General features: G+C 43.3%; 1 protein-coding gene across 3 annotated transcripts in view; it reads right to left on the bottom strand.

The window, feature by feature from the left end:
* The window catches only part of TSNARE1 (t-SNARE domain containing 1), a 477,763-nt gene that overhangs the window by 453,974 nt on the left and 11,249 nt on the right, over positions 1–12,540 (bottom strand). For all 3 annotated transcript variants that reach the window (XM_027698547.1, XM_027698550.1, XM_027698548.1), the window contains exon 2: positions 7,602–7,695. The gene's annotated coding sequence lies outside the window, so the exon portion shown is untranslated. The remainder of the gene's footprint in view (positions 1–7,601; positions 7,696–12,540) is intronic.

The following is a 12,540-nucleotide window of genomic DNA, read 5'->3' as shown; positions in this document are numbered from 1 at the left end:
CCCCACCCCACGGCTGCCTCTCCGCTCTCCTGCTCATCCAGCAGCTCATGCTGTAAATCAGATCAATGAAACATTCAGTTAAAAATAACAGCCAAACCCTCCTCCATCGCAGGAGAGCCTTTAGTATTACAAATGATGAAAGCACGTTGCTAAAAAAAGCAAGATGAGTTGAGAGCGATTTCTGAGAAGGTGGCAAAAAAACCCCCACACCAGCTCCATGCCCAGCCAGGAGAACAAGGGCTGGGCTGCTCCAGGCATTGCTGGGTCTCCAGAATAACCATGATAGCAGGAAAACAGGTCTCAGTACCCCCAGTTAGTGGCTACTTAGATCAAAGATAGTCCCTGGCCCCACCCTGGTGGTGATGCTGTAGGAGCAGGACATTCGGAGGACACCACCATCCTCTGCTTGTGAGCCAGTCCTTGGGCATCTCCTTGCCCAGTGGGGTGTGTTATTCCTGCCTCGTGGCAGGGAGACAGAGGGAAAATGTTGGGATGCAGCTTTCAGGGTCAAGAAACATCATCCTCGTGGTGAGCACAAGCACTTGGCCTGTGGTGCTTATTGAAACTGTGAGGGAAGAGAGAAGCAACATCCCTGGGGATTCTTACAACTATTTTTATGATGGCTGCTTAGAAGGGATGGGGGGTTGGGGTTTTTTCCCCTCTTTTTGTGTCATCTAAGCACACATTAAACAGATATCCAGCTCTCTTCATCCTGCAATCCAGATGGATGTCCCCCTGCAACACGAGGATGCACTGCAGCCTCTCTCCTCGCATTTCCAGCACTGGGATTCGACACAGTGATTGTGGCTTTTAATGCGTTTTACAAACATCTGATTCACTCTGTATTAATCCCTCAGAGCAGCTACTCCTTCATTTCACCCTTGGAGACACGAAGCTAAAATATTCATGGGCTTGAACACAAAACCCTACAGCTCTGAGCAGTTGTTCAGTACAGAGGACGTGCTGTTACACAGTTCTCTGATATAGTAGAGCACTGTAACACCACCCTTGCAATAAAAGTACAGAATGAGCTTCCAAAGATGCTTTTCTAAGTGAATTTAGGTTTAATGAAAAGCTCTTCTTGCTTATTTCTCACTTTTCCTCGTCCTTCTTTTTTGGGGGAGTGGGGCTGACAGGGGTTGTTCGTTCTCAAGCTTAATATTAAAAAAAAGTGACCCAAAAAGATATTGAAAATGCACTCTTAAGTCATGGCACAAGGCATATTTTAAATGAATGCAGCTGAAATCCTCCAAATTATCAAAATGCTATTTCAATAAGGGGTTTCACTTACTTGAGACATTCATACAACCTCTAAAAAACTGAATCTCTTCTAAGTATTTTAAATCAATTGAATGAACAAACTCTCCAGCACAGGAAGGTGACAACAACCCCATGGTTCACATCTCCAGTCTTTCCAAGCTCCAGAGGGCTTCCCAAAGCTGTTTCTGTGGGATATCAGGCTTCCTCAGGACCTACTGCCCTGAAACAGCCTTGTTAGGATGCTGACCATCTTCTTCTTGCTTCCTTTTACTCTCCAGTAAATATGAAGTTATCCAAAACACGAACCAACCTCTTGTCTTGTGCTTGCACATCTCCCAGCTCACAACACCTGTATCCTACAGCAGTGCTGAAGCTCAATCATTACCGGGGGACCTTCTACAGTAGGACAAGTATTTGGGTGGCTCTATTCTGTCTACTTTGAGGGAAGAGGTTTCTGATGGGATGTTGAAGCTTGGTCCTTTCTCCATCATTCCCATGGCATCCTGCCATACACCTGCATCACACTACGGCTTCAGCTGGATGCAGATCCTTAGGGACACAGTTAATGGTGGAGCTGGCGGTGCTGGGTTAACTGTTAACCTGGATGATCTTAGGGGTCTTTTCCAACCTTATGGATTCTATGGTTGAACTCACCATGATGGACACAGGTCACTGTTTTAGGGAGAGCTTCCAGACATCCTCTCAGCTGCCTCTTGCAGGCCACGTCCAGATATCCCCAGAAATCTTTAGTATTGAAGGAGCAAACCATGGAGATGTGCATTAACCCACGTGTTCATTCCACATCTCAGCCACAACAAATCCCAAACACGGAGCAGGATCTGATACATACAATTTAACTTGACCTTTGACTATGATGGAGCCAAAGCAAGGTCATTCCAGCCCATAAATATTCCTAACTCAAGCCAGCATGTGCAGATTAAAGACATTCAGATCTCAAACCCTGAAGGTAAGAGAACAACAGCATTGAATCCCCCTAGTTGTTCCACCTTAAATAGACAGGAGGGAGGTGTTGACACTCTAGTGGTGCTTTGTAATTCAGGCAATCTGTGTTCAACTGCCAGGTTTGAATCAGCTCTGGAATGCAGCAGTGTGTATCCAGGAGAATTAAAGACAAGTCACAGCCCTCTCACCTGCATCCAAAGCATCCCAGAGCTACAAAATGCATAGGAAAGACTCCTGGTTGAATGGGATGTTATTGTGCTTCAACAGAGCACAGCAAGGAATGGACTTGCATCATTTTAATTTTTAATGTTCTAAGAAACTAAATTAAAACACAAAATAAAATCACAAATATTTCCCAAAAAGATATAGCAATTACACTCCAGGTGGCAAGAAACTGGCACTGTGTTTATGACTGGAAGAGTTTGGGAGCTACCCTGAACCAGTTCATACCATTGATTTCTTTGCATCAGCCTGCTGCAGTGGGCAGATAAAACAGAGCTGCACCCTCTGCATAAACTGTGTTGAGATACATAAATCCCTGCAAAGTGTTTTTTTATTTTGAGGCAAAACCAGAAGGAATTATACACTGCATTAAATATTTCCTTCTCTTTGTCCTCTTCTCGACCGTCTGCAAGATCAATTAAACTGCTTTTGCATAAAACAGGCAGAGGGGAGTGAGCTCCAAAAATAAATAAATAAAAAACGAAGCCACTCTTTGCTTCCAATGTGATGCCTAAAGAAAACAAGCACAATGACTTAAAGATTCCTACAGTGAAAGAGAAGGAAATGGGGAAGGTTTAATCACACACTTACAAGGCAGCAAAATAGATTTCTCAAGTCTTAATATCTCTTGTGAAATTTTAAGTGCTCAGTAACGTGCTGCAGCAGGCTGAGCCCTCACACGGGATATGTGCGTGAGTCCCTCCCTTGCACTCACAAAGGCACATTTGGTGTTTCCATCACTTCCAAAGAGATCAAAATGAAACTATGAGCAATTGTGCTGGGGCCTAACACATTCCCTTATGGAGGTCTTGCTGTCCTGCAGCTCAGCAGCCTCTGTCCAGCTACACTGCAACCTCTGGAAGCATCAGCACAACTTCCCTGCACACTGACCAGGAATGGGACTCATGGCCACAGCCACAGAGAGACAACCCTGAGTTCAACTGGTATCCCAGTTACCAACTGGAATGATGACTGAGAAAAAGGGAGAGAGATCATCCCACTAGGAAAACTCAAGACCTGCTTTCTTCTCCATGAGACTGCCCTTTGTTATGTCTTCACAGGGCAAGGGAGGAGCTGCTCCCATCAAAATCCCATATCTTAGTTTCAAAGGAAGACATTTTTTACAATGAAGTTGGTGAATCCCTGGACCAGGTTGCCCAGAGAGTTGGTAGATGCCCCATCCCTGGAAATATTCAAGGTCAGGTTGGATGCACCCCAGAGCAACCTCATCTAATGGAAGGTGTCCCTGCCCATGGCAGGGGCTTGGACTACATGACCCTTAAAGGTCCCTTCCAGCCCAAACCATTGTATGATTCTATGATCCCACCCGGCCCCAGAGACTTGTGTGTGTGTGTCAGTGGTGTAGCAGGTCACTGGCCATTTCTCCTTGGATTAGGGGGCCTTCCTTTGGTTTCCCATTCCTGACTTCTGACTCACAGCCTGGGTACCCCAAGAACAACTTGGTCTTACTATTAAATACCAAGGCAAAGGAGGCATTAAGTACCTCAGCTTTTGTCACTGAGTTACTCCCCACAGCCAATAAAGGATGAAGATTCTCCTTCACGCTCCTTTTGTTGCTGATGTATTTATAGAAATATTTTTTATTGTCCTTTATGGCAGTACCCAGATTAACTTCTAGTTGGTCTTTGGCCTTTCTAATTTTCTTCCTGCATATCCTCATGACATCCTTGTAGATATCCTGAGTTGCCTCCCCTTCTTCCAAAGGTCATAGACTCTCTTTTTGTCCTTTAATTCCACCCAAAACTCTCTGTTAAACCAGGTTGGTCTTCTTCCTTGCCAGTTTGTCTTTTGGTACATAGGGGTGTCCCGCTCCTGGACCCTTAAGATTTCCTTCTTAAAGCACATCCAGCCTTCCTGCACTCCTTTGCCCTTAGGACTGCCTCCCAAGGGACTGTCTCAACCAGTCTCCTAAAGAGACCAAAGGCTGCCCTCCAGAAGTCCAAGTTAAGTTCTGAGACACCCTTACTTGTCCAAGAACCAAAAACTCTTATCATTTTGCAGTCACTATGCCCAAAACAACCTCTGACCATCACATCACCCACAAGTTCTTCCCTGTTCCCAAAAAACAGGTCCAGTGGGTGCTTTCCCTTGCTGGTTCCCTCAGCTGTGCTATGGAATTCTCTTCCACACACTCCAGGAACCTCCTACCCTGTTTCCTCTCTGCTGTGTTATATTTCCAGCAAAGACATGGTCAGTTGAAGTCCCCCACAAGAACAAGGGCCAGCGATCACAAGGCTTCTCACAGCTACTTATAGAATAATTCATCCATCTCTTCATCCTGGTTGGGTGCTCTACAACAAAATCCCAAGATATCTGCCTTGTTGGCCTTTCCTTTGACTCTGATCCATAAACACTCAGCCCTTCTGTCACCATCAAGCTCCAGACAACGAAAACACTCTCTAACACACAGGGTTACCCCACCAGCTCTCCTTCCTTCCCTGTCCCCTCTGAAGGTTCACCACTCCAGCTGCACTCGTCATTCCACTGTTTCTGTGATGACAAATGTGTCACAGATTTCCAGCTCCTCCTGTTTGCTGCCTGTGCTGTGGGCATTGGTATAGCTGGGCTATTGATGCCACTGCTTTTGGGGGAAGAAGCCCTAATTCATACATGACCACTCTCAGGTGCTTCCATGGTTTCTAACACATGAGCATCCTCAGTGTGCTTTGATCTCCACATGGATATTCATCTCTTACCTGCACTTGGCAGAACAAAGGATGTCTCTAGCACACCATCCCTCCAACACTGGCATCCCACCCCCAGGCTTATTCCAGCAAGCCTGATTTTAGCCCTTTGCCCCCTCAAATCTAATTTAAATCTATTTCCATGAGCCCTGATAACTCCCTTGCAAAGATCCTTGTTCCCTTTGGGACAGGTGTACCCCACATGTCACCAGAACACCTGGTGTGATGTAAATGACCCACGATCAAAAACCCAAAAATTCCGATGGCAACACCAGGCTTGGAGTGAGGAATTGATATCCTGGCTTTTCCTGGTTTTCCCCTCATCGTGCCCTGCATTTGGGAGGACAGAGGAGAACACAATTTGTGCTCCTGATCCCTTAACCAGTCAACCTCACACCGAAACACAAAAGAAATGAAAGAAGAGAGAAATCAGTGCCCTACAAAATTGAAACAGGAGGAAAATAACTTCCAATAATAAAATAAATTAAAAAAAAAAACAAAAATAATAAAACAAAACAAAAGAAGGAAAACCAAACACCCAAGAAATGAAAACAAAAGCTAAGAGGTGAATAATTCATTTAGGCAATATGCAGTGCCCATACTCTACCTGAATTGTTTACATTGAAGGTTCATGGTTTAATCAGAACAGCCATAAAAAGAAAAGCCAGAGCCATAAGTACAACATTTATCTTGAGTAAACGAAATAGGTTTCTCAGTGAGGCATTTTCATTTAAAATAGAAAAAAAAAAATAGGCTGCAGTTTGTCGAGTGACCAGCAAGGGGAGTCGGTGCCTGCGGCTTTGAGTCAACCACGCAGATGCAGTTTTGGGTGGAGAAAACTCAAATAAACAATTCTGAGGTAGTGACATCTAAAAAACATTGAAGACTGGCAGAAGATACCAGAGGATGATGGACAGAGAGCAGCAAACCCACTAACCTGGAAAAGAGAGAGGGCTTGAGACACACTAGAGTAGAAAAAAAATATCATGTTTTGCTTGGAAATTGAATTTTCTCTCCCTGCAATATTTAATGGACAGCATATGCTGGAGAGAACTTGGAGGGAAAAAGCAAAGGACATATGGAATCAAGTCAGGATGGAGCTTGAGATAAGGAAATAAGGGTTAAATATCAGTGTATTTCTGAGTACAATATTCTGATAGCAACATGTTTGTCAGAACAGACTTGGGCCAATTCCTCTGGTGGCCTTGAGGAGACACCTCGGAGGGTACCAGATGTCTGGGAAAAGACTTCAGAAGGCAAGGCCTTGTCACTGAGACCCAGCACTAGTAACAAATAGGGGAAAAAAAGCCACAAATAAAGATATATTTTCAAAATAATAGCTCAAATCCGCTTGCAAGGAGTGGGATTTAATAACATTATACAGCATTTAAAGAAAAATGCCAGCAGTAGGAACTCATTAAGCCCTGTATGGGGAACAGCAGCAAAAGCACTGCTGCATCCACAGCCATGCTGGGCTTGTCAACAGAAACGGGGCCACCACAAGCTCTGGGGCCACAGGGAGGTGCAGTCAAAGCTTATGTTCCTCTTTCCTGTTAATCTCATTAACCTCATATTTACTCTGTTGTTGGTAATTACTCAGAACATTAATAGGCATCATTTATGCATATTATTTACTGAATATTACAAATCTCTTTAGCTGTGTCTATGAAACAGGGCTGGAACGTGCCAGTGCTCCACAGGCTGTGGAAATCAAGGCGGAAAAATTTAAAAAAAAATTAAAAAAAAACTTCTTAGGGACTTGTTTCCAAGATTTCTTCAATAAATAAAGATAACCAATTGATTCAGATAAATATATAAAACCTTTTGTGTTTTCAAATTCTAGAATAGCATTCTAAGAAGGAGGAACAGATACCAAGCCAAAAAATACCCAAAGAAAGACTTATTTCCTCCTATTAAGCTGGAGGACCCGAAACAACTATTCTTGGCACGATACAAACGACCCTTAATGATATTCCAGGTGAGAAAAACAGATGCAGCTTAGGAAAACTATTTCTGCTGTTAAAGAACTCCATAGGTTTTCCAGACACAGCCTTTTACACCTTGAAAAACGGGACTTTCACTGACCATCTGTTCCCAGTAGAGAACACCCAGGAACGCTCTGGCCAGAAACCCCAACTCAAAGTCAACACACTGAGCATGGCACATCCCAGAGCTTAATGACCAGCCAAGGTCAGGACTCAGGGGAAGAATTTGGGTGGAGATGACCCCATATTAACCTGTCAAAACAAAGAAACACCATCCAGAGGTGAACACCTGCCAGCACCGAGCCCACAACATTCCTACACACCCACACCAGAGGTTGGGTCTACAACACTCAACATCACCTCCAATGAGATTAAGGGATACAGAGACAAACAACCAAAATCAAATTTTAGAAAGCCCTGAAACGAGAAGGGTTATCAAGGAAAGAAAACAGCAAATATCTCTCACCCACAGTTTTACTCCCTTGTGTTGTGGAGCCGCTCGTTCAGCACCGGGCAGCAAAAACCCAACAGAGCCAAGGCCCAGCTCAGCAGTGTTATCTCTGTTCAGATAAAAAGGGGGGGAAAAAAAAGAAAATCAGAAGTGAAAAGCACACACAGGCCTTTATCTGCTCTGTTTCCTCCAGTCTGAAGCTCGAGGATTCCCAAGACTGAGGTTTAGTCTTTAGATTCAACTGCCTTTGGGAGTTTTCACACCCCATGAATTTGTTAAAGAAACATATACATATATTAGGCAAGCTTTGCTTTTGGCCTACACAATGTCTGTTGACAATGTAACACATGCAGAGAAAAAGGAAACAAAAAAACCCCCACCTCTATCCTTTAATTTCAGGGTACAAACATTAGGGGATGCCCAGTGAAACACAGCAAGTAATTTTAATTTTCTGCAATTCGTGATTTCACATTGTCATTTCCCCCTGCTTTGTGTTCTCATATTTTATATTCAGTATTAGCCAGTTAAAAGCATCTGTCAGCATCTTTTCTTACATTTCCTACAAAAAGAAAGCCTGTGCAGCTAAAGGGATTGCTAAGATGGAATCACACAACTGGGACAACCAAGTGGACCCAACACTGGACTTTTCAACATTCCCAGGGATGGTGATTCCACCACTTCCCTGGGCAACCTGTTCCAATGCTTGACCACCCTTTCCATGAATAAATTTTTCTCATATCCAACCTAAACCTCCCCTGGTGCAACTTGAGGCCGTTTCCTCTCCTCAGGAACAGCATCCAATACCTCAGATAACTCTGGAGACTCTAATGATATATAATAAACCCAATTCCCACACACACTTTCACCATCCTTTTTTTTTTATTGGTCCAAATTTGGAAACTAATGTTTCAGAAGGAATTTAAGATGCTTTTAATGTAGTTTATTATGCTTTAATAAAAAAATAAAATAGAAAAGAAGAAAAAGAATGGCTTAGGCAACTCAGGTAGAGGCACTTTTACACTGTGTAAAGTAAGGAAATAAAAGTATTATTACAATTATTCCTCAAAGAAAGTGTTTTAATCAAACTGCTGATATTTTTGGCTTGTTTTAAGCAGGAGCAGCATCATGACACAAGACTCAGCCTCCCAGACTAATGATCAAAGCTTTCTAATCCCTCCTCGTGACGGGATGGTGGAGAAAGTCAAATTACATGGGATGACACTGAGGCTGGAGAGAGCCGCAAAAGAAGGAGCTCCTACCCTGAGAAAAACCACCCAATTACCCTTTCCTCCTCTTTGATGAACACAACCTGTTTCAACAGCCTCAAAAGCCAAGGGCAGAAGCTCCAACACATGGGGAAAAATAATCATTAAGAGCCTTTAAGCTAAAGTACAGCACCCAGCGCCAGCTTTCAAAGACGGGGTAAATAAGTAAGACCTTTAAATTTTAAGATGTTGCTCAGCAACACCTTCTCCTACTACATCACACACATCCCTTCTTCCTCATTATTTCTCTGGCCAAAGGTCAAAATTCCCCTTCCCAAGAGATAAGCTTTGCTCTAGAGAGAGTGATGAAACTCCCACATCCAACTGACTCCGGAGCAATCCACATCTCCATCCTGGAGACCTTCCAAACATCTAGACACAGTGTGATTTCTCAAGGAGGCAGCTTTCCCTCTCTGTAATCACTGTACATATAAAGGGTGTGCACCGTCACCACAGAGAGGGAGGACTCCTTGTACAAATCCTATTCCTCCTCTAACACATTCCTGGAAATGTTCAAGGCCAGGTCAGACGGGGCTTGGAACAACCTGAGAGAGTGGAAGGTGTCCCTGGTGAAACAAGAAAAGCTTTAAGGTTCCTTCCAACCCAAACCATTTCAGGATTCCATGATCTAAGGATATGAAGGACCAATCTACTGGGTGACATCTACACATTGGCAGCTCAACAAAGTCTATGTATTGACATCCAACAGTCTTGGGAGGGTTTTTTTCTGGGTTTTGTGGATGCATTTTGGTTTTCTTTTGGAAATCAATTTGAAAAATGTAAAAGCAGGAGATATCTGTTTGGTGCACAGCTCCAATACATATCAACCTGCTCTAGTGCAAGACTGCCCAGTCCCCTTGTCTGATGAGTGTCACATCTCAGCATGTTCAGAGGTCCCAGCACAGCACAAGCAGCAGAGGATCATAGAATCACATAATCCTAGAGTGGCCTGGGTTAGAAGGGAACTTATGGTTCATCTTGTTCCATGGACAGGGACACCTTCCACTAGATCAGGTTGCTCAGAGCTCCATCCCTCCAGCCCTGCCATCACCTACATGGGAAAGTCACTCCTTGACCCCCCGTATTGCTTCCCATGTTCCACCAAGTTCCCAGAATTCATCCAATGAGCAAAATTCAGCAAGTTATGTAGAGTAATGCTGGGAGCTGCAGTTAACTCTTTTAATCTGATGGATTATTCCTTCCATTTGAAGAAAAATCCCAACCAAAACTAATACTCATGTGATCCATTGCAATTTAAGCTGGGGGGGAGGGGGGAGAGAGGAAATTTGATTTGTCTCAAGTGATCTCACCTGGAGCAATCCTGCTCCAAATGAGAACAGCATTATTTTTCCAGCACACAGAGTCCAGCACTGAAATCTCAGGTTGTTCATGGCTCTTAAGGGAAGAGTTTCTATCACCCTCATGTAGCCTTGGGTCAAGTGTTTTTAAACTGCCTGTACAAGCAAAAAAATCAGTAATCATTTACATTTTTCAGAACAAGCTAAGCCATGAAACAGCCCATCCTGCCACGTGAGGATTCAGGTCCTTAAGAAGAGAAACCTGGTTGTCCAGTATTCCAGAAATATCCATATTATGCCCATCTTCCAGAGCACACCTGGGAGGATGAAAACCAATACTGAAATGATCAACACGTGCTACGTCGTGTCCGTGACTTCTCACTGCCCCGTCTTCTCCTTATCCTCCCACCACGTCCATCCCACAGATCTGTTTCCCTCTCCAACCCTTTCTCTGGTGGTTTCTCCACAGCAGGATCTCTCCTCCGTGTCCCTCTCAGCATTCTCCACCCAGGAATGCTAGAGGGACACGATCCTTGGTTGGCACTCGCAGGAACAACTCCTTTCCAGGGAGGAATTCATGACAGCTCTGCCCACCTGCAGGTTTTGGGGTTTTGGGTTTTTTTTAAGCCCTGGTGGATATAACTCACATGATGTCAGTACAGGAATATCACACTAAAGAGCTGGAAAGTAAGGGGCGGGTTTTCCTCGTTTCTATGGTTATGAGCAATTTTAATGACCAACCTAAATAAAAAGGCTGGAAGAGAGAGAAAGTAGGAAGGAGTGAGGTGGGCGTTTAATTTTGATTGACAAGACAGAGCAGAACTAGTTAAGATCTGTCAAATGCCTGCTGAGGATCACAAATCCTCAGCACACTGTACAGCAGACAGAATTAGTCTAAATGCACAGCTTTACAAAAATACCTCTTACCTGGAGAGATCAGAGTTCATCATTTCAGTCTCCCCACACAAAGCAGCTGATGTCATAACCAGCAAAGGAAACAAGGTAGGGCCAGAAAAAATATGTAATTTTTATTATTTTTTCTTATTTGTGAGATTTTTAAATGTTAACAGGCTGCAACATCTTAACTTTTGTCCCTGGACACCATATAGATACATACATATATATATATATATATATATAAAATATATATATAAATAGATAATGACATCATTGCCAAGATTGTTAACTACCAAAACAACAATTTTAAAGGTATTATCAAAGGCGTCACTTTGGAATCACATCTGCACCTCATTAAATGCTGTATAAATACAGAGTAAGGAGATAATTCCTGCGTTAAAGAATTTAAAATAGGAGATTGAGTGCAGAATATGTTGAACATAGATTGGATGGGAAATATCTGGAAAGACAGAAACAGTGGCATGACAGTCAGCTGTGAGGGTCCCTGAAGATATACCACCAAAAAACAAGGAAAATTAGGAGCATCCCTACAAATGTTCGTGGGTGAGAGCCTCAAGAGGGAAGAATGGAGGGATGGAGACTTGGAGCATTTCAAGGTCAGTAGCTGAGTTTCGTGATGCCAGAGGGAAGAATCAACATCCCAACGAAGCACAAGGCAGCACGAGAAGGGCTCTGGAAGAACCAGCAGCTTGGATTTAATGCCAGAGAGGTGCAGGAAGCAGCAAAGGACAGACAAAAAGGATCCAAGATGTGCCTGAACCAAACTAGGAAGATGTTTTTCCTTTACTCCCTCAGCTCTGGTGAGATCCAAGAGGGACACACTGATCTTCACAGGGCTACACACTCATGAGCTCTGTTATTTTATCAACTGCTGTTTGACTTTTAAGGAGGGAACAACCAGGCAAGGGAGGATGGGGATACAAAGGAGGGAAGTCAACAGCTCCTGAGATTCCTGCCAACAGGATCTGCACTTAAAGCATGCAGTTTTGGCAGAGAACGTCCTCAAAATTTGATATTTAAAAGTCTTTTGGTGTTGGAATGTATAATTAAAGGATACAAGTGAATTAAGATCTGATCAACACAAACTTGTATAGAAGTCAGAATGTGTTCCCACAAAGTCTCAGCCACCTGCTTCTTCCATGCTCCATTGAAAGAATGAAAAATTAGCTGCTAACTACTTTTATTTCCACTCAAAATCATCCCTCTCCAGCCTCCAAAAGGTACAAATTTGTAACAACATCCAAGAGCTAAAAAAAACCCAAACAAACTCCAAAGCTCACAAGAAGTTGTACCATTTACTACCAGGACAATAAAACAAAAACAACAAAAAAGGAATTCATATTTTACTGATTTCTTATTTCAAGGTCTCCAACAGCCAACTTGTCCATCACCAACTTGAAAAGTCAAAGCAGCACAGAATCATCTGGCACAACCTCATTTTTTCCCAGATAATGCCTTGAAACCTCCCAAACC

The sequence above is a fragment of the Neopelma chrysocephalum genome, unplaced genomic scaffold (assembly GCF_003984885.1).
Source record: "Neopelma chrysocephalum unplaced genomic scaffold, ASM398488v2 Primary Assembly neopelma1_129, whole genome shotgun sequence".
In the NCBI taxonomy this organism is placed as follows: Eukaryota; Metazoa; Chordata; class Aves; order Passeriformes; family Pipridae; genus Neopelma; species Neopelma chrysocephalum.
This window is presented reverse-complemented; position numbering and strand designations above follow the sequence as displayed.